The 22,704-nt window shown below is 33.0% G+C and overlaps 1 long non-coding RNA gene across 1 annotated transcript; it reads right to left on the bottom strand.

The window, feature by feature from the left end:
• Positions 1-4,394: 4,394 nt before the first annotated feature.
• LOC128547461 (uncharacterized) lies at positions 4,395-21,355 on the bottom strand. The gene is made up of 3 exons (XR_008366572.1): positions 21,285-21,355; positions 10,174-10,336; positions 4,395-5,171 (listed from the first exon to the last, which is right to left on the bottom strand). It is a non-coding gene; the product is annotated as an uncharacterized LOC128547461 (long non-coding RNA).
• Between the last annotated feature and the right edge of the window lie 1,349 nt (positions 21,356-22,704).

Here is a 22,704-nt window from a genome sequence, read left to right as displayed (position 1 = left end):
GTTTATGCAAAACAAATATTGAATTGAATAAAGAACACACAAAGCAGTTTAATCGTCAATACATTAAGGTTTGGGCCATGACTTGCTTGCTTTTGGCATAACTAAACACTTATGCGGACACTCCCTTGTGTAGTTAGTATTATTGGAGAAAGGCATTACAAACCGAGCTTGCGGTAGCCTAAATGATACGGCATCTGTCCCACAATCGTGAGGTCGAAGGTCAGAGACCGGTCAGAGCCGGGTCTTGATACCAAAAAAGACCATTGGGTAGCCACCGGCTTGTTAAATAATGGTTACATATTGCCTACCTGCCTGCTGCCTGCCATTGGAAATAGGGATCGGGAAGTAATGAGAGAGAGAGACAAAATTTTATTATGATAACTTGTACACATATTGGTACATCGTTATATACAAACAAAATTGTAAATGAAATTCGTATAAGTCAGTGAACGAAACACATGAAGTAAGAAAATATATACAAATATTGTATTATTTTGTAAATATTATGGAATCGTCAAGTTAAGACCAGATAAATTGAATGAAATGTGTGTGTATACATTTCTTTGAATTTTATCCACTCGATAGAAAACATTATTAACTTTAAGTGGAGAATGAAGCAGTTTTTAATTGAAAATACATAGATACTATGGATTAAATATTAACTTTAACTGAAGAATGAAACATTTATTAATAATAAAAGTATGGATTTCTACATTTAGGTAGTCGTTACTAGGGGAGGCAACCATGCATGAATCTTATACTATGATGTTCAATGTATTTAGGTAGCGGCTGGCTTTTCCGGTAGGGGTGATACTGTTTTAAACAAACTCTTTACTTTACTTTACTTTATACTGTTGGACTTTCAAACCGCTCATCCAAATATGACAATTATTTCATTATTTAAATATTTACTTATCGTTATTCCATAAATCTGATCCATATTGTGTATTCTTTTCTTATACTTTAAGCCGAACTATGTGGCTCATAAAACGTAATTGTTATTATCTTTTTAAATCAAATACGAACTAGTAAACAACTAACTGATTTCTTTTTCAAATTTAACGTCTATTTGTTTAATCGTGGACGACTTTTATTCTTGTCAAAAAGGCGAATAAAATCGAATATTGAAACAAGACCAAACAACATAAAGTTATTTCGTTATTGGAGTTTCATTGAAATTATACTGGACAGGTTTCGAATAAGGGCTTCATGAGCTATAAACACGCTTCGTGTAGCACAACATATTGCCACCTTGTTTGTGACATTGTATCCTCATCTCATAAAAAAGACATAAATTAAGAAAATCTTCTTTGATCATTTTTTCAAAACAGGCTGGTCATATTTCCTTGTAATACAACGTTTTATAACCGAAATTTATAATTCTGTTTTCATATTAAAAGTTTACAGTTTTATACAGTCGTCAGATATCCCGAACAGATAAATACGATCCGTAGAAAATTTCATATTCATGTGTCTGTGACGGTTTCGGACTTCGTTAACTTATCTGTGGATACAAATGTTAAGCTCATTTAATGCTTACTCATTTCTTTTAAATATGTAGATCTCTTTCAACAAGATCAGCGTTTACCTATAAATATGTGATTGTTATAGTTATAAGTAATAGTTACTGCTTTAATAAGAAACTTTTTGTCTTTCTTCCTCTTTTATATCATCATAATGTTACTACAAATACTACAGACATTACAAAAACACGGTTCGTTGGATCAAATACATATCCGATTTATGTGTATGTTACTTGTCATGAACAACTGTTTTGGAGCAGTTTTTCGTCATAACCATACAATGATATTGGAAACCAGGAAAATAATGATAATACTTATTGCATTTGGATTTAATTTATTTTAGAGGATAATTCTGGTATAAATGTCTCATTTTTATAATACATTGCATACAAACAATCAAGGATAACAAGCCACTCTAAAACAGTGGGAATCGGGCAAGCATGATCAGACACAAAAACTCATAGATGCAAAAAGAAACTGAAGCCTCGTCCGAGATTATCAGTCACTTATGTTCAGAACAACAGACGTCCAGTTCAGACAGTAAATTTTTATAACGGAAGATAGCAAAAGTAAAATGGCGTGTAGGAATAACGCTTTGTCCTATAGGTCAGAGACCACCAATTCAAAAAAGTACAGGGAACTTACTGGGAATGAGGTAAGTGTATACCTGGGAATAAGGTAACGTCTGTGCGTTCTGATTGGTCAGTCATGTAAACAAACCCAGGAAGTGATTATCTTTTCAAAATTGATATATTTTCACTGCATTTACAGTATTTTATTATACATTTTGACAAAATTTGCTACATTTTATGTGTATTGAAAAAAAGTTTTATCAAACGAATTTCTCCCGCCATGTCAATGATGTAAACAGGGGGTCATCTCATTCACACGAAAATTACTTAAATAAAGTATCACTATTCATATGTTTTTCGTCCGATATTTTGGTAGAAGTAAGATAGTTCTTGAAAAACTTGTAATTAGATATATATGTTTCGGTGTATGGAAGGCCGTACACGCCATGATGTTACAATGTAAGTCTATGGGAAAACTATTGGTGGTCTCTAACCTATAATAGAGCTAAAACATGACTTTCGTCGGAAGCCATCATAGGTAATGTAAATGGCCACAAATCTGTCGTAAATGATGTAGAAAGACGTTTCCGTGCAAAAATTAGCGTGAAATTTGATTTTTTTTTAATTGTGACCTCTTTTTTTAACAGTTGTGCCCATTTTTATCTGAGCTTTTGGGCCAAAAACGATCATTTTTATCTCTGTAATGTTAGAGAATGATCAAAATTATTAGACCTTATTTCTGTTTTTTACGGAATGAATCGTATTTCAGCTTCAAAGTCAAATCAAATGCAGATAACTGAAATTTTCACGAAAAAGTGCAATCTGACGACGACAGGGACTGAATCTGGGCATATAAATCGACAGGGGTTGACCTCAGTAAACTGTCAATATCTTTCTTAAAACTGAACATTTCTTGATGAAATTTTGTAAGACATTTGATATTGGATCATGTTTCACAATATCATTGTAAAATTGGAAAACGTGATACGAAACATTCATCTATAATAGAGCTAAAACATGACTTTCGTCGGAAGCCATCCCAGGTAATGTAAATGGCCACAAATCTGTCGTAAATGATGTAGAAAGACGTTTCCGTGCAAACATAAGCGTGAAATTTGAATTTCTTTAATTGTGACCTCTTTTTTTAACAGTTGTGCCCATTTTTATCTGAGCTTTTGGGCCAAAAATGATCATTTTTATCTCTGTAATGTTAGAGAATGATCAAAATTATTAGACCTTATTTCTGTTTTTTACGGAATGAATCGTATTTCAGCTTCAAAGTCAAATCAAATGCAGATAACTGAAATTTTCACGAAAAAGTGCAATCTGACGACGACAGGGACTGAATCTGGGCATATAAATCGACAGGGGTTGACCTCAGTAAACTGTCAATATCTTTCTTAAAACTGAACATTTCTTGATGAAACTTTGTAAGACATTTGGTATAGGATCATGTTTCACAATGTCATTGTAAAATTGGAAAACGTGATACGAAACATTCATCTATAGGTCATAGACCACCAATTCAAAAAAGTACAGGGAACTTACTGGGAATGAGGTAAGTGTTTACCTGGGAATAAGGTAACGTCTGTGCGTTCTGATTGGTCAGTCATGTAAACAAACCCAGGAAGTGATTATCTTTTCAAAATTGATATATTTTCACTGCATTTACAGTATTTTATTATACATTTTGACAAAATTTGCTACATTTTATGTGTATTGAAAAAAAGTTTTATCAAACGAATTTCTCCCGCCATGTCAATGATGTAAACAGGGGGTCATCTCATTCACACGAAAATTACTTAAATAAAGTATCACTATTCATATGTTTTTCGTCCGATATTTTGGTAGAACTAAGATAGTTCTTGAAAAACTTGTAATTAGATATACATGTTTCGATGTATGGAAGGCCGTACACGCCATAATGTTACAATGTAAGTCTATGGGAAAACAATTGGTTGTCTCTAACCTTTATCTTTCTTGTGTCTATCTTTTGTTAATTTCCATTGGCATATGCGCTACACGTGTTCTTTCGGTATATTCGTTCTTTTAGAATTTCAAATATATTGTTTGATTTAGAGAATTATTTCGAACGATAAGTTGTTAAAAAAATTAGAGTATGGCTTTAACCTCCCCAATATAATTTGGCAATGCTAGAGTTAGTTTAACATTTGAAGTAAATCTATAACATTAATAGTTTTTAAGACGTATATCATAAGAAATCCGTAAGGAAAAACCAAGTCACTATTGACATGTTGATTGTGCAAACAAATAAACAACCAAGGCCGTAAAATAGATAGATAGATATATCTTTTATTCCACCATAAGATGAGAAATATAAATACAATTTACATACAATGAGGAAATATATATAAACACAAATAAGAACACATACATACAGCACAAATATATACAAACAAACAAAAAACAATAGTTTTACAGTCAATTTTCTCTAAACAGATGGCCCTACACAGACACCCTATGTGGGAATGCGAAAAGTATAGGGAATCTGTCGAAAGCGAAAGGCATTGAGAATCTGTGCCGATGTAAGGCTGTAGTGTCGCAAAATATTGAAATCGGTAGATCGACATGTATATTCATAACACTATTAGAATTGTTTAATTAGAATTTTAAACATATTTACACAATATGTCAACTGACGGTATATCAAAAACAAATACGGCATATATCGAGTCGAAAATACTGCATGTGACAGGATAACACTTGTTACATAATAGTCACACGTTTATTTGCACCAATAAGTTGTTTGCAGTATTCTTTAATTCCAGACTCACTGACTTCGTATATCGATACGTCAATCTTGTTAAATATTGCGCTGAATGGAAATTCAAACTTTACTTCCGCGTTACGTTTCAGTGGTACGTATCCATCCTCAAACAGTTGAATGGCTCCTTCTTCCACTGTTAACTGATTAATGTCCTTCTCATTGTTCTCATTGGAAGGTTTAGGACTTGTGCATTTGACAAAATACTCGCCTTCTGTTTTGTTCTCAACGCACAAATGTGGTATAAGCATGTAAAACGTCTTGCACTTGATGTCACTCTTTATTTGGGGACTTAAAAAGAAATAACTCGCCATTAGACAAATAAACTATACGATAAGTTTATATAAGTTAATTGCTTGATTAGTGACTTCTTAGTTTAGAAACTTTTAGACTTTGTAAAAAAAAACATTTTGAATATGATAGATGCCACAACAAAGCCTTAACTGCCAACCAGAGTCACAACTCAGACAGATAACAATTTTGATAGATAGTCAATCAATAAAAAATTCTTTCAAGTCTCCCTGTAGATTCCGAGATTTTAATGTTTTATCATATTGCATGTTTATAGAGGGAAACTAGCCCACCAACAGTCAGTCATTTTGTGCGAGGAATCAATAAGGCTTGACAAATTTTAAAAGGTGTCACCCAGGGAACATTTTGAAATCGGGACAGCAGTTATGAAGGGAAGGGTTTTTTTAAGACTCCATTCTATAGATATTTGTCTAACATTAAAACAAAGAAAAATATCAAACAGGGAATGCCACGCACCAAAAGCGCAGCCTCCTCAAAACGAACCCCCCAGCAAGCAAACGCGTGCACCACACACACACACACACACACACACACACACACACTCAAAGCTTACACATCAGGACAAAACGAACAACACACACACACACACTCAAAGCCAACACATAAGGACAAGACGAACAATAAGCATACACACACGCGCGCACACAAAGTCAACATACAAGGACAAAACGAACAAACAAAGGAACACAGTGGGGTACCGCCTTGGAACGGTCAGTGGCAAAAACATCACTGGGGAGCTTAAACCGGTTTATGGTGCGCATCCAACCTCACTCTTACCCCCACCATGTTCCAAAGACATGGGACAGTGTAAATAAAAGTAATCCCCTCCAGGTGAATCTCTAACACACGTTATGGAAACAAAAAGGCATGGCATGTAAAACAAAAAAATGCTCGTGTATAAATATATAAAAAGCAAACCTTAAGAACCAAAGACGTATGTACTCAATGCCTTTTCAGAAGACAGAGTAACACGACCCATAGATTATGTTTCATGACGATGTTAAATGTTAAGAATGTCAACTATATATCCTTTAGGTTCTAAAATTCATAGCAGTATTACTTGCAGAAAAAAAGAATAGTTGTCAAAATTTACAAATTTCCCTGAATAATACAATATTTATTGACAGATCATAAAAAGAAAAAGCGGAAACTGCATAGGTTGTTCAACACGACAAAAATGAAAATGTTGCAGGCACGGTTTGGCTGAGCCTGTTTATGGACGGTAGTTGAAATGAAGTCAACTACAGTCGACAGTCAAAGTAGAATTCACTGCGATGCTCAGCTAGTCTGACATTTTGCGAACGAATCACAATTAATTTTCATCTTTTTTAAGCAGATCTATTTTCATTACTGCATAACTGGATAGTAGGTACAAACTATTACCCAGTTACACAACTGCTATCGCAAATCAAAATAAGAAACAGCAAAAGAGCTGTACATAACAGTCATTAAATCATACCACTAAAACAATGCATATCAGTAATAAGGCAGGAACTAACTTTCGTGAGTATGCATCAAGCAGTTCTTTAGAAGAAGTTCTTCTATTTGCCGCAGTCTATAAGGCCTAAAAATTTTTGGAATTTTTAAGAAAAAAAACATTATTAAGGGAGACTTTTCGGAAATTATTTTTGCGTCAAAAACGAATACAAATAAAGGGGTTATGCCTTTAGAGCATCAGTAAGTTGATATCTAACATCACTGGACATGTTTAAAGCAGAAAAAGTGCAGTTGAGAAAAAAAATCTCCAAGGCCATAAAAAACATTTAGGGTCGGGCCAAAAATTTAGAGTAGGTAGGGATACCGGAAACAAAAACTTTTTCATGTCTGGTAGCATATTCTAACTGTTTCAGATTTTAGTTTTTTTTATAGCTGCTTACTCTAACCTAGTTATTTTTAAGTGAAACTATTACAGTATTAATTGTAAAAATATATAATAAAATCTAAAAGCAGATCCTTTGGAAACATAGAATGCAAACAAACAAAACAGTAACATTATCATTTTCATTATTAGTTTGTTTGTTTGTTTTTGTTTGATGGGGGATGTTAACGCCGTTTTGCAACAGTATTTCAGTCATGTAACGGTGGGCAGTTTACCTAACCAGTGTTCCTGGATTCTGTACCAGTACAAACTTGTTTTCCGCAAGTAATTGCCAACTTCTCCACATGAATCAGAGGTGGAGGACTAATGATTTCAGATACAATGTCGTTTATCAAATAGTCACGGAGAACATACGCCCAGTCCGAGGATAGAACTCACGACCCCGTAATCCGTAGACCGACGCTCTACCTACTGAGCTAAGCGGGCGGGTACTCACTTTCATTGTGTATGTTCATGAGAGATATGGAAATGTAGAACAAATGACACTCCTAAATCCAATCCGACGGTTTAGCATTGTCAAGTTGCAAACATTTTGGATAAAGGTTGTCCTCATCAAGGTGTCGCTCTTCATTATAATTATATAAGTCATATTTTACAATGAAATATGCTTAACTATATTATATAGAATGATGTTTTGAAAGAAAATAAACACGTTTTGATGACATTTTATATCAAATGGAGACTGATGTAACATATATCAGCAGAAGTTAAGGTAATTTAAATACAATTACTAGTTGGTGGCGAAACATTTACCTAGTGGCCCAAAACGAATGAACTGAAAATACCCATAGTTTGATGATGGGTGTAAGCAAGCCAAAAATGCATTTTGGAGGGATAAAGGGGCATATGAAAAACCTGCCCGTCTGCTGCAAACCGACATAGATTTTTATCAGGCAGATGTATGTGTGAAAAAGAAATCATACAATAAATAGTATATTAATGGTGGGAAATTGGATAATGTTGCTTTTTATTTGTTATCTCGGTATTAATTTCACTTACACCTGTAATATGAAACATTATGTAAAGACTCTCTCTCTCTCCCTGATCAAGCCTCAACGGCGTATGATAATTTGCTATCTTTACTCAGTCAGATAAATATAGATATTGAAACAAACTATCACTTCCATGTTTGTACCTATTTTGTATATTTTAAGACCTAACAATGGTATCTTAATTGATATACACGAAAACGACGCCGTCCGTTTTCTTAAAATTCTTATTTTGCTTTATGCAGACGATACAGTCATTTTAGGCGAGGAAGAAGTTTCTTTCCGATCATGTCTTGATAATTTTTACCTGTACTGCCAAACTTGGAAACTTAATATAAATTTCTCAAAGACAAAGATAATAGTTTTCGGTACAAATAAACCTAGCAGATATTCTTTTAGCATAAATGGTCAAACTATAGAGGTAGTTAAGGAATACAAATATTTAGGGGTAGAATTTTCTGCTTCTGGGAGTTTTTTGTCTTGCAAAAAACCTATTGTCACACAAGCGAATAAGGCTATGCACCTATTATACATGAGAATAAACAACCTTGACCTCCCCATTGATCTCCAAATAAAGCTTTTTGATCATACTGTCCTACCTATTCTTACATACGGAAGTGAAGTTTGGGGCTATGAGAACATAGACTTAATTGAGCAAATACACGTTAATTTTTTACGTAAAATTACAAAAACGAGAAGAAGTACTCCCCGGTATATGTTATATGCGGAACTAGGTCGTTACCCCATAGATATTATTATTAAGTCCCGAATGGTTAAATTCTGGAATAAGTTAATCTTGTCTAATGAAACAAAGATATCAAATATATGTTATAGATATATGATACAGTCTGACCATGTTTTTAAGTGGACTAATTTCATAAAAACTGTCTTAGACAAAACGGGTTATTCATATCTCTGGCATACTCAGGAAAATATATGGGGATGTAATGTCCATAAACTTGTCAAATCAACATTAACGGATCAATTTAAATAGGAGTGGTCCTCAAAATTAGAAACTTCTAATAAAGGTAAAATGTACAGTTGTTATAAAGACTCTGTTGACCAGAAGAAATATCTTACTTCATTACCTAGTTTATTAAGACTGTCCCTGATGCATTTTCGTACCGGCAACCATAGGTTCCCTATTGAAACCGGCCGCTGGGCCCAGTCATTTGTCCCTCATGAAGAGCGCAAGTGTCGACTATGTCACTTTAACAGTCTTGGTGATGAAATGCACTACTTATTAGAATATCCCTTCTTTTTTGATAAAAGATCAAAGCTTATACCAAAAAGATTCTATCAAAGGCCGAATATTATCAAGTTTAAAGATTTATTGTCAAGTATAAGGGGATCTACTTTGACAAATCTTGCTTACTTTGTTAAAGATCTGATTGAACATTTTAGAAGGTTTTAACAAATTGCGTTAACTCACGTTCTTTTTAAATCCATTATCCATAGTAAATGTGTATCACATTTTCATGAATTAAATCATTATGAAATAGTATTTTTAGCCAATCAAATCGCGCGACTGTAATTCATTCATATAAGTAGATCGTCTAATACAAAGAAATTCTCGTGCGAAAGTACTTCTGTAGTCACTCTGTATTGAACTTAAGAAAACATTGTAAATGGTAGAACTCTCTTCTCTTATTAATTTTCTACAAAAATACCCATATGACATGTTTATTGATAAAGTGAAAATGTTTTTACCACGTATTACTATTTAGATATTCCACAACCGATTGTTCATACCCATAATATATATTGTTTTTCTATAATACTTATTTGCTCACATGTTATTGCAGAATACTTGTATTTTGTAATCTGTGTCTTCAAAATAAAGAAAATGTTCTGTTCTGTTCTGTATGCTACTGATATTTTGGTAACATATGAATTTCATGATCTACTTAACTAAATATATCACAGTTGCTATATTTGTTTTCCCTTTAATCCCTTCATAGATTCAATTTGCAGGGAATACACATAATATAACAGTTTTGTATGTAATATGTTAAGAAATAAATATACCTTAAGATGTAGTCTTGCGATATTTCTACAAATATTATAAAATAAACAAAAGAATACTACCAGAATGTAATTACAATAGCCTTACCGCTTTGTAACAGCTTGTTCTGGTTGGTTGTTTTTGCTTTGACTACATGCTTCATTCAGTACCGGGAGTCTTGATATCGTTCGCTAGAATGTTCTTAAACTTCTGAAGCTATAACCCATAGCTGCTACGCTTCTTGCTTGCATGATTATAGCGTTCTGAATAACTTGATGAAAATAACAAATACATTATTTTAGATTTTTATTTACATGAGTGAAGAAACATGTTTACACTTTAAAATGTTCCTATGTATTATACGATATCTATGAGTTAGCTTTATAATATTTATGCCCCCACTTTAGGGGGGGGGGCGTATAGATTTGCCCTTGTCCGTCCGTCCGTCCGTCCTTCCAAGAATGTTGTGTCGCGCCTAGCTCCAAAAGGATTTGACGTAGAGTCACAAAACTTCAAAGGAATGTTGGTCAGCATGTGTAGTTGTGCACCTGGGGTTTCGCGTCCGGATTCATTCAGTCGTGTAGGAGTTATGGCCCTGACTTTGTAAAAAATGGTCATTTTAGTGTTGTGTCGCGCCTAGCTCCAAAGTATTTGACGTAGAGTCACAAAACTTTACAGGAATGTTGGTCAGCATGTGCAGTTGTGCACCTGGGGTTTCGCTTCCGGATTCATTCAGTATTGTAGGAGTTATGGCCCCTGACTTAGTTAAAATTGGTCATTTTAATGCTGTGTCGCGCGTAACTCCAAAAGTATTTGACCTAGACTCAGCAAAGTTTACAGGAATGTTGGTCAGCATGTGCAGTTGTGCACCTGGGGTTTCGCGTCCGGATTCATTCAGTATTGTTATGGCCCCTGACCTAGGAAAAAATTGTCATTTTAATGTTTTGTCGCGCGTATGTAATTTGTCATGTAGTGGGGGCATCTGTGTCCCATGGACACATATCTGGTTAAATTCAATATTTTCTAATTCCAAAAATACAAGAAATTAAACAAAATCAGAGACATTAATCATGTACATACAGCTTTTCCAAAAATGATAATTATATTTATGATAATATATAGTTTCTGGCATTGCACAATAAATACGTAATTAAATGAAATAAAAAGGTCGTCCAACACGACATCAACGAAAATGCTGCAGGCTCGGTTTGATTTGGCCTGTTCATTGATGGTAGTGGCAATGAAAGCTACCTTCCACGCTCTCTAGCCCTGGGTTGGACAAAACTCAACATTTACACATAAGAACCAGAAAATAATTTAGAGGAATCGGCCGATGTTTTCATACGGAGGTGCATATGGAAACTTCAATGATGCATAAAGAGCAATTCCATGAAAAGCGGCGTATGGTCCCCAGATAAAATAATGGCTGTGCCCTAAACGCGAAAACAATAGGCAAACTAAACAAACTAGAATTTATGGAGAGGATCTGTGGTTATGGAGAGTGCGTATCGCAGAAACTGCCAAAAAGAGATTTATTAGTGTCCTTTATGCTTATATAATACTGACATCACCTTGTTTTCATATTAACCTGTAAGACCCGAAATCCCTATAATATTAAGTGGGATATTATATGTTTTATAAAGTACCACCATTTTTTTCAGTTTTACAATAATTCAGAAATGCTTAAACAGTGGGTGAAGGAAATGCCCTATAGAATTAAAACGAGTTCGGTGACCTATGTTTTTTCTTCTCTTGTTTGTCTTGGAAACTAATGTTCTTCAAGCTCTTTGAGTATGAAAAAAAAATCTTAACGTTAGAAAAAATTCGCTCCTACATCCTTAATTGTAAACAAGCATTTTCTTTAATTTGACCTAGTGACCTAGTTTTTGAGCTAAGATGACCTACATTCGAATTTGACTAGATTTGATCAAGGCAATCATTCTGACTAAATTTCATCAACCTCGATTGAACAATACAGCCTCTATCGCATACAAAACGTTTTTCTTTGATATCTTCTAGCGACCTAGTTTTTGACCCCATGTGACCCATATTCAAACTTGACCTTAATTTCATCAAGGCTAGCATTCTGACCATATTTCATGAAGATCAATTGAAAAATACAGTCTCTATTGCATACACAAGGATTTTCTTTGATTCGACCTAGTGACCTAGTTTTTGACCACAGATGACCCATATTCTAACTTAATCTAGATTTTGTCAAGGCAATCATATATATCCAGTATAAAATGCAGCCCCTATTGCGTACACAAGGTTTTTCTTCAATTTGACCGGGTGACCTAGGTTTTGACTCTAGATGACCCATATTAAAACTCCACCTAGATTTCATATAGGCAAACATCCTGATTAAATTTGATGAAGATCCGGTTTAAAATGCAACCCCTATTGCATACACAATGTTTTTATTTGATTTGACCTAGTAACCTAGTTTTTCATCCCGGGTGACCAATATTAAAATTTAATCTAGATTTCATCAAGGTAATCATTCTGACCAAAATTCATGAAGATCAATTAAAAAATACAGCCTCTCGCATACACAAGGTTTTTCTTTGATTTGACCTAGTGACCTAGTTTTTAACCCCAGATGATCCATCTTCAAACTTAGCCTAGATTTGATCAAGATAATCATTCTGACAAAATTTCATGAGGATCAGTTGAAAAATACAGCCTCTATCGCATACACAAGTATTTCTTTGATTGGACCTAGTGACCTACTTTGTAAACCCAGATAACCAGTTTTCAAACTTGGCCTAGATTTCATCAAGGTTATTACTCTGGCCAAAATTCATGAAGATAAGTTGAAAAATACAGCCTCTATCGCATACACAAAGATTTTCCCTGATTTGACCTAGTGGCCTAGTTTTTGACCCCGGGTAACCCATTTTCAAACTTGGCCTAGATTTTATCAAGGTAATTATTCTGGCCAAATTTCATGAAAATCAATTGAAAAATACAGCCTCTATCGCATACACAAGGGTTTTCTTTGATTTGACCTAGCTTTTTTACCCCAGATGATCCAGTTTCAAACTCGGCCTAGATTTTATCAAGGTAATCATTCTGACCAAAATTCATGAAGATCAGTTGAAACATACAGCCTCTATCGCATACACAAGCTAAATGTTGACGGACGACAGACAGACGACAGACGCCGGACATCGAGCGATCAGAAAAACTCACCTGAGTACTGCTCAGGTGAGCTAATAAAGGTATCTGCCTGTCATTCTCGCATTCTCACGACGACACAACAAAACGAAACATAGTGATCACTACAAACCATACCGAAGAATATTCCTACTGTCAATATTCGATCTGTCAGATTTTTCTAAACAGTATAGAAATAAGAAGGACATGTACACATTTTACTTAATAACAAAATTACTAAAAATATGAAACCTTAGGTGCGAAAATATTACAAATGTTTAACATTTGATTCATCACATAGTATTTTTAAAATAAATTTTATCTGTATTTTTGATTCGTAAACATACGATTTAAAATGCCATCATTTCGTCATTTTTTCCTTCTATTATCTATATAAAATGTGTGAAAATCTTATAAATCCGTTTATTCGAATCAATTTTTTGTGTAAAACCAAAGATATGAAAGCTTAGGTGTAAATGATTTCCTACCCTCAATGCATTTATTTTTGAATAACACTTATTTAATTTTTTTAATAAAAAATTGATGTGCCCATAGACGGTTTATTTCCACTGATTATGAAGAATAATTAATTTTAGCGCGAAGTTGTTGTTGAAGCGTCATATGCAGACGATAGAACAGTACCCACCGGAAGTTGCACCGTAGAGGCGAACGTTAGTGCCCAGGATGAAGGAGGCGAGAAAGACTGGACACAAACCATGGATAGCGTATGACACCCTATACGTGGACGGAAAAGCGATCAAAGATACATAGGGAAGACAGGGTGGGTTGAAATGTCTTAGTTGGAACTGCAGTGGATTGACTGAGCGTAAAAATTTAGACTGTGAATTTGTTAACGAATAGGCGATGATCAAGCGTCCATCAACTTTTTCGGAGAGTTATTTATAAAAGACATCAATTTAATAACGCTGGCGTAGATGATAGTAGCAAATGGTTTGATGTAGATTGTAAAACTGCAAAAAGAAGGTCATACAAAGACGCTTTATTTATATTTAATAGTACACATAGTGATGCAGATAGAATAGAACTGTGTAGATGTAAATATATATATAAGAATCTTACGTAGATCTTATAGATTTAAACAAACTAGATTTTGAAAGTCTTAAAAATGTAAACCTCGCTGGTTTTGGAGATATTTCAAAAATCATTAATCTTGAAGCGTTAGTGATATTCCCCTTGATGAGTTTAGATAATATTTTGAAGAAATGTTTTCATATGTAAATACAAATATGCATGATGAGGCTGAAGAGTTCTATGTTAGACATGATTTTAACAATGATATTCCTGTGTTGCACAAATATCTTATTCAGAAGTATGCAATGCATACGGTTGCAAACGGCTAAGCAAACACAAAGCAGCTGGTGAAGATCATGGGCCATATTCATAAAGCATCTTAAGTATAAGTTTTGACTTAAGTTGAAGATTTTACTTAAGTTTGTGGTGATTTCAGCTTAAGTCTAAGTAATAAACTTAAGTCCTATTCATAAAACAGCTTAAACTTAAGTAACGTAAGAAATGACTTAAGTCACAAAACAAAATGGCGTCGTGAGTACGATTAAAGTGTTGTTTTTCAGATAAAAGCACTTTAAACATAATTGTTCATGTTGTATCTGTCTGAATTTAATGTTTATTTTTGATGTTTTCGTTCACAATAAAAGCCAAGAATTACCTATTTAGTTGTTTTATGAATAAAAAATATACTTAAGTAAAATAATTCTCTTACCTAAGTAACACTTAAGTAAATAATCAATTTCTTATACCTAAGATGCTTTATGAATACGGCCCCAGTTGTTAAATGAATATTTTATCGAAGCATTTGATATTTTAGCTGGATATATAACTGTATTGTTTAATAAGATTTTGAATACAGGTTGTTTCCCTAAGCAATGGACAAAAGGTATTATTATTCCTTTACATAAAATGGGAAATATATATAATGTTAACAATTACAGAGGTATTACCCCGCTAAGCAATTTAGGGAAATTGTTTACATCAGTGTTAAATGCTCACATAAGCAAGTGGTCTGAGGATAATAATATTATATCTGATGCACACTCTGGATTTAAAAAAGGTCGATCAACTATAGATGCTGTATTTATTTTAAACTCACTGATACAGAAGTTTATTAACGGAAAGGAACGTTTGTATTGTTGTTTCATTGATATGAAACGTAGCTTTGATTCCATTCAAAGAAATGCACTGTGGTATAAGCTGTATAAAATGGGCCTTAATGGGAAAATATTACGCAGTATTAGAAGTATGTATCAATCAGTAAAGTCATGTGTATGTGCAGGTGATAGTAACAATTATTCTGATTTCTTTGAGATAGCAATCGGGTTACGTCAAGGGGAGATAATTTCTCCCATTATGTTTTCTATGTTCGTGGAAGATTTAGAGTTGTTTGTACAAGACAGAATAGACTGTGGTCTCAGTTTAGATAAACTTTGTATCATCTTATTATTCGCTGATGATATGGTAATTTTAGCTACAAACCCAGTTGATATATGCAAATATCACTTGATAAATTGTACGATTATTGCAATACATGGGGCCTCGAAGTAATGTTGCGAAAACCAAGTGTGTCGTTTTTAGGAAACGAGGCGTTTTACGCAATGGAGAAACCTGGTTTTATGGAAATGATTTATGTGTGCTTGAAACTGTCAATTATTTTAATTATTTAGTTGTCACTTTTAATTATACTGGAAACTTTGCACTTAATACCCATATTCTATATGGAAAAGGCCGCAAAGCCATGAACGTTAAACTACGGATGCGAAATATGGGGTTTTTCCAAATCCAAGCAATTAGAAAACTTACATGTTAAATTCTGTAAAACACTATTTGGATTATACAGTCATCGTGCAATGTTTCTGTATATGGCGATTCGGGTAGATACCCGGTATACATCAATAGAAATGTACATATTACAAAATATTGGTTAAGACTGTGTCATAATGATAATGTTATTATGAACGCTATTGTAGAGTCAGACCTAGCAGATTGTTTGTATGATAAGTCTAACTGGCTTAAACATGTGAAAAACCTTTTGTCAAAATATGTTGTTTTTTTATAAATGGAATGAAGTTGTAAATAATAGAACTTTTAGTTCATTGTAATGATCAAGAATTTGTCAATATATTTAAACAACGTTTGATAGACGAATTTACAGAAGGATGGCGAGCTGATGTCAACAATATGGAAGTTTTGACTTTGTACAGAAGTGTTCAAGATACTCTGGAAATTGAATCATATTTAAACAATATTATATCTCGCAACCTACTTATTGTAATTACGAGGATTCGCATATCCGCACATAATTTTAGAATACAAACTGGCAGATTTGGAAGAGACAGAATAGGCAGAAATTTGAGAGCTTGTCAAGTATGTGATAGTAATGAAATAGAAGATGAATTCCATTTTGTATTTAAATGCCATCCCTATCAAGAAATAAGATTAAAGAACATTAAAAAGTGTTACAGAAAGAAAACAAGTATGTTTACATTTACATAACTGTTGATGTCCAGAAATATGTCAGTTTATAGGTTAGCTAAGTTTATCCAGGAAGCGCTAGAAATACGTAAGCTCAGACTATCACAACTCAATATTTGATGTATTGTATTGTACAAAGTTAGTTTAGAAGATATCATTTGTAAATAGAATTTATGTGTCTAATACGGCAATTGCGTATTGTTAATATGTTCGTAAGGTCGTACTAGTATGGTGCTTGAGCAACATTTAGATTACTGCTGGTAAACTTAAAATTGATAACTATTTAATTGTCTATTGAAACAGATCTTTGTCGGGTAGTTAGTCTATATCTTTATATCTTTTGATATTTTTCTATCTTCATTCCTTATATCAGAGATGTTACTGTAAGGCTATTGCCGAGTCGTCAACCAAGGAGAACCTACACCTGCAGTGGACACCGCCGTAGGGTAGGGGACACTCATGCGTTGCGCACTGCGCAACACAGGGTGTGCTGCCATGATGATGGTCTAAATGGGACCTTCTCCTAGCGGCTTCGCACCTCTGCAAATAGTTCTTTAAAAGTCAGTGACACAGTCAGTTGCTGAATTAACCTACAACTGTGATATGTCAAAGGTAAAACGGATAATGAAGATTACTACATGTAATAAATAGAATAAGACAATTATTGTAGATTACAACAACAACAACAACATTTATTTTAGCTTATAAGCATATAATACCTCTAGCTATATTACAAGGTATAGTGTTGAAATTTACATGTAATACAATGAGATACAATGAGATATAATGTAGATTAACGTGCTGCGGTATCACTTTTTTCGAGTCGGCTAGCTTTCGGGCATTGTATGAGATGATATATGTTTGCACACCCATTACATTACCACACGAGAGAAGTTGGGATCGTCACGGGCTAAATAATACCACAGTAATTCTTTTATATTTCCTATGTTTAATCTGATAAGAAATGTTATATAACAAAGATTAACATATATAGAATGATACATCCATCCAAGAGACTAACGCCTTTTTTTATGGGCACATCTGTACTCTTATAATTCAAATGTTATTAATATGTGTATAATGCTTGTCACTAGAAACTATATAGTTTATGTGAAAATAAATTTGTTCATTGTTCCTATAATAATGCCGTGTGAACATGCGGTATTGTGATCAAAAGGTTAAAGTAAATGATTTAATCAGTTAAGTTAATTTGTGATTGAATGTTTTATTCGACACAATGAGTGTAAGTTTTAATGTAATTTTACTTCGCGAATAATTCCTTTTGTGTTAATTTCACAAATTTTACAACATGATAAATTCAATCAAATATTGCAATTAATATTTTAGTTTTAAACAGAAAGAGATGCGCATTTCTTCTTATTTTGTTGTTCTCATCTTATTTCATATACATTTAAATATCAGTGGCAATTATGCCAAACATTAAACATTAAAAGTTTCAAGTTTCAAGTTTCAAGTTTCAAAGTTTATTGGCAAATCGGCATAAATACAATACCTTTGGCCATTAAACAATTTAAATATAATACAGATGGCCAACATTTACTTCACAATACATGCACAATATTCAATCTATCAATACAAAAAAATACTAATTAACTAACTAAGAAGCAGGTATGGTGTTTAGCTTTTCCTGCCTTTTTGACATAGCATAGTGTACATATTTTGCCAAGTTCCTTATTGTTTTAGTATTCACCCAGTAAACACCTGACGTCGTACCGACGTTGGTTAGACGTTGAATTTTGGTCGCGACGTCGGCGACCTGAATCCAACGTCTAACCAACGTCATATCCACGACGTCTAATAGACGTCAGACTTAGACGTCTAGAAGACGTTGGAATTAGGTTGGATAGAAAGTCTGATAAAATGTTTTTAGTTATAAAACTAACTGGTATAATTTTGCTAGTATAGTTTAAAGATATTTACTTGTTTTGATAAAGGCCTGGACATGCGCTTATTAATAATAGTTCATTCTCACAACAAATATTATATTAATTATGTTACAATATCGCATGAGATTGTCTATTTTCGGAGACGGATTTTTTCATGAACTTTAAACTGTTCAAGATAAAAATGCATTCTATACACATGTATACATTATTCTAAATTCACATAGATCTTCTCTTCTACACATGTTGTCTATTAGTCACACATTCGCGAGATAAGCCTGCATCGGTTTACACAGTCTTCCTGTAATTTGATATTTATTGGGATAAGATAGAGCAAGTTTATAAATACTTTACACAAAGGGAAGGATCCGCAACGTGAGTAACAGATTTTTAAAAATTATACTTATTTTAAAAGTTATACTGATTTATATTCCGTATTTTTTTAAAAAATCGACTTATTTTTGTTTGTTACTTTAAAAAGCAATTGCATTTAATTACATTTTACTTTTTTTCATAGAATTTAAAATATCACATATTTGTTTGGCACGTATTAATTATGCTCTTAGTAATAGCATTGGTATATTTGTATATGTTAAATAATGAAACTGTCAAATTTTATACATTTCAGGTGAAAATGTTGGCGGAGTTGAAGAATCATACAAAAATGACGAAACTTGAAAGTTTCAATTACCGCATTACTTTTTGACTTATTGTATTAGACTTACGTCGCCATAATATGAAATAAAGATGATAAAATACATGTGTTGATTACTTGTTTGATTGCAAATTACGTTGAAAATTTGGTCAGATTTTGGTTGAAAAGTGGTTAGATTTAGGTTGGAAAATGGTCGGATTGCGACGTCTAGCCAACGTCAGGATCCGACGTCTAAACGGTTTGCAAATCAAACCAAAATCCAACGTTAATCCGACGTCGGGGTCCGACGTCTATACGACGTCTAACCGACGTCAAATGCCTACTGGGCATACTTGACAATGTTTTAGTAAATTTCTGGATGGACAGGAATGGTACAATAATACTATATTTTTTTCTCAATTCTCTATATAAAGGGCAACATAAAATAAAATGGTACTCAGATTCAACTACTTTTAAATTACAACATCTACAAAGTCTGTTATTTCTTTCAATATTTGTATATCTACCAGTTTCAATTTCTAACGAGTGAGAACCTAGTCGCAATCTCGAAAGATCTTTTCTTATTTTAGCATTATTAACAACATCAAGATACTTTTCATATTTGAATTCACATTTGAACAATTTATAATAATTTAACTTTGGCTGGCTAAAAAGAGAAAGCTCTATGGGCCATACAATGTTGAAAGGCTTATCTGGAAGAGAAAAAGTGAGGGACGCAAGGTAAAAATATTTGCATATTGAATTTTTGTATAAATTTTATCTTAAAGTTTTTGGTTAATAAATTCAAGGTCCGCCTTGGTTAAATTAAAGGCGGGTTTTATGTCCGGAGGATTTTGATGTTTGTAATGTAAATAAAATATCTGCATTTAAAAAACGGAATTGATTTTTAATTCAGTCACACAACTTTCTTGAAACGTTCACAACAATAATGACGTTTTACATAAAAAACTAAAAATATATCATGATAACAGATAAATTTTTCATGAATTTAAGATAAATATCATAAAAAAATATTTTCTAGTCAGTGCTATAAACTGTCACAGCAAAACGTATGTTTTCATGATAATCAACTAACGTTTTCTTATTCCTATATGTATGCAAAATATAATTTTGCTTTCATGAAAATTTTACCTGGTTTCATGATCTTTTTAGTTATCATGAAAATCGTCGTTATTTACTACTTTACCTTATTATGAAACTTTCATAATTGATTGTATATGTTCTATTCAAAATCATTTTAATAAACCCATTTCAATACTTTAATCTTATTAAATGAAAGCTTATGAAAATAACAAAATGTTTTATGCATCAAGTGTATGTCCTTTTTATTGGACCCGCTTTAAATTTCTTACTTTGTCAATATCTTAAGGCTTACTGAATTGATATAGGTGTGATATTTAACCATTTTAGAGTAAAATATTCAAAATCTACACCTGTATTATTATAAATTGTAATTAACCGTTTAACAAAAACAACGTTGTTTTGGTAAAAATGACCTGTTTTATTTCTTATGAACAGTTCCTTCTTTACATAGTTTGTAACTCATGTGACTTGTCAATTAAGCTTGTTTAATTTCGTATGAAATGAACACCCGGAGGCAATAAATATCGACATCGCAATACCGGTCACCCAGTATCAAGTCCATCTTTGTTTCAAAATAATCAGTGAAAATATTGCCTATATCTGAATTGCGAAATGAGAATGTACTTATTAAACAATACATTTTACCAAATATTTTAACCAATCAAAAACTTAGATACTGAGTGAGGTAATAAAATTTTCTAATTATAGACTAGGTTACGATGTGCTAGAATTATAATACTGAATAGATTCTGAACAAGATGAAACTTAAACGCCGAATCCTTCACTTTGTTAAATAAGAGTTGTCCTCTGATCACGTGTTTTTATTATGATTATTATTATTGAAATGTGAATCTCATGTTTATGTTACTGGATGTACATACTGAGAATTTAATAATAAACTTGAAACTTACCTGTTCAAATGAATGTTTCAAAATAACTATGAATATCCGCAATAAAAACGTACAAAATATGTCTGGCCGATGATATAACAGATAATATCAATCTGATCACCTCGGTCTTTATGCTACAATCCTCTGACATAAGGCGCCATTTTGGACTATTTTCAGTCACATGACTTTGAAATGGCATCCTCCATGCAATAACCTACTTCTACTTATTGATAATTACATTTTAAATTTGATAAGCGTCAGTGTTGTCATTTCATTTTATTGCCTTCTTGGAACATTTTGATTGCACATCTCTTTTTTTACTATATTACAACAACAACATTACAGTAGTTCTGCACGTTAGGATCGAAATTTTTTCTACAATGTAGAATTTGATTAAACTCTGAATTTTCAAAACTTCGGAATATACTAAGAAACTTCAGCAAATAAAAAAGATAGGGTCGTGTGCTTGATTTTTTGCTACACTGATTTGAAAAATTTCGACCTCACGCAAGTTTTCATAATGGGAGTCTATGGGAAAAACGCAATTTTCAAAACATTTTCGCGAATAGAAATATTTCTACAATGTAGATTTTAACGAAACCTCTCACAGTCGTAAATAAAGATATGGCCTATAATATGGTGAAATAAAATGTATAGGTCCGTGTGCTTATTTTTTAGATATTTGGCTACGATTAAAGTGAACCGCCTATTTCAAGCTATTTTAAGACATTATTTTGAATTTTTAATGTGTAAGATGTTTTAATATCATATTTTAACTTTAGAAAGATAGTTACAGTGTCATTTTAATACATTTACTCACAGGTTGCCCTTAATTCATAAACTGATTTTCGTTTCCGTACGCCGAATCCAGGCATAAACCGTTTAGACGTCGGATCCCGACGTTGGCTAGACGTCGCAATCCGACCATTTTCCAACCAAAATCTAACCACTTTCCAACCAAAATCTGACCAAATTTTCAACAGAATTTGCAATCAAACAAGTAATCAACACATGTATTTTATCATCTTAATTTCACATGATAGCGACATAAGTCTAATATCATAAATCCAAAAAAGGTAATCCAGTAATTGAAACTTTCAAGTTTAGTCATGTCTGCATGATTCTTCAACTCCGCTAAAATTCCCATCTGAAATGTATAAAATTTGACAGTTTCATCATTTCATAAAATTTGAAAACTTACACAAGTATGTTAGAGCTATTACTAAAGAACATAATTGCTACGTGCAAAACAAGCATGTCAGATTTTAAATTCTAAAAGAAATCTCTATAACCTCATAAAATGTAATGAAGTTTTATGTTAAACGCAATTGATTTTTAAAGTAATAAACATAGTGCATCAATCTTTGAAAGAATACGTAACATTGAAATGAATAACTATTAAACTAAGTACAACTTTCAAAAATCTGCTACTCACGTTGCG

Source organism: Mercenaria mercenaria, chromosome 12 (assembly GCF_021730395.1).
Source record: "Mercenaria mercenaria strain notata chromosome 12, MADL_Memer_1, whole genome shotgun sequence".
Classification (NCBI taxonomy): domain Eukaryota; kingdom Metazoa; phylum Mollusca; class Bivalvia; order Venerida; family Veneridae; genus Mercenaria; species Mercenaria mercenaria.
Note: the sequence above shows the minus strand (reverse complement) of the source record. Positions and strands in the feature narration are given on the sequence as shown.